This window comes from Bos grunniens, chromosome 12 (genome assembly GCF_055505025.1).
Source record: "Bos grunniens cultivar Pamir isolate PY7600 chromosome 12, Bosgru_T2T1.0, whole genome shotgun sequence".
In the NCBI taxonomy this organism is placed as follows: domain Eukaryota; kingdom Metazoa; phylum Chordata; class Mammalia; order Artiodactyla; family Bovidae; genus Bos; species Bos grunniens.
Window position 1 is genome coordinate 77057759 of NC_141176.1, and position 1402 is coordinate 77059160.

Consider the following 1402-nt stretch of genomic DNA (forward strand, 5'->3'; position numbering starts at 1 on the left):
AGTCGCGTCAGTCGTGTCCGACTCTGTGCAACCCCATAGACGGCAACCCACCAGGCTCCGCCGTCCCTGGGGTTCTCCAGGCAAGAACAATGGAGTGGGTTGCCATTTCCTTCTCCAATGCATGAAAGTGAAAAGGGAAAGTGAAGTCACTCGGTCGTGTCCGACTCTTCGCAACCCCATGGACTGTAGCCCACCAGGCTCCTCCATCCATGGGATTTTCCAGGCAAGAGTACTGGAGTGGGGTGCCATCTTCTTCTCTGCAGTAAACAGCAGCTACCCCTTATAGTATTGTGTGGCAGGATGTATTTTTATTTAATTATCACATTTAATTTTTGGGGGGTATATGAAAATGTATTACTATCATGCTATCATCATCCAAATTCATGATCTTGGTCTTTCTTCTTGCCTTTGTATAAGGCCAAAAGAGAGACACTAGCTACTTTGACAACCTAAAGCAAATTCCAGGAATGTCACCAATAGCATGACCTTTACAACCAAATCCAACAACCAGAATATCATCAATATTAAACTTTCCTCAATAAAGTTCAAGCAACCATTACTGGGTACAAAGGCTGTGATTTTTTTGTCATTCTTGGTGAGCTGAACCCTGACACATTTCATGATGGCAGAATTTGGTTGTTTGGCTTCAATCCATACATTTTCAAGCACGATTCTCTTGGCATGAGAAGCACTTCCAAAAGTGTTGGCCTTCAGGGCTGTGCCCAAGTGGACTTTCTTGTACTATTTATCATGCCGATTTTGGGCTCATTGGTGGCTACAGAGATTCTTGGCAGTACAAAGACCATGGCACATGCCTATCCTGCCAGTATCACAGGCCTGAACATAAGACTATCACATTTAATTTTAACATAAGCTCGGAGAATATTAGGAGCCCCATCTTACAGAGCTTAAGGACCTTGATCAATGTCATAGACTCATAACTGACAGATGCAGCCTCTGAGCCCAGGCAGGTGTGACCACACAGTCTGTCCCAGCTCCTCCCGTGTCCCGTGGGACCAGGAGGTCTCCCTGCCCAAAGACCTGCTCAGCGGCTTCAGCCTGACTCCCTGGGTGGGTCCGTGTGATCCCTCTAGGTGCCCGCAGCCCCTTTGCTCCTACTGCCCCTGACTTGGGTCCTTCCTTCTGAAGGGCAGCCCCCAAGAACCTCATGGTTGGCAGAAAGACACTTTTGTCCCATTCTAAAAGCTTTTCCTGGCATCCAGCTCCCAGGGGTGAGGTCAGGCCAGGTTGTGAGGTGAATCATGAGAGAAGCAAGAAGGTGTGAGCTCCTGGTCAGCACATTCCTCTGACCTGGAACCTCCCTCTTCTGATGCTTCCTGCCCCTTGGGGCAGCTCCTCTCCATGCCCCTCCCCCCTCCATTACAAGTGCTCCTGTAGCACC

General features: G+C 48.9%; 1 pseudogene; it reads right to left on the reverse strand.

Annotated features, from left to right (window-relative positions):
• Positions 1–436: 436 nt before the first annotated feature.
• On the reverse strand, positions 437–813 carry LOC147361936 (small ribosomal subunit protein uS12 pseudogene; annotated as a pseudogene).
• Positions 814–1402: the final 589 nt, after the last annotated feature.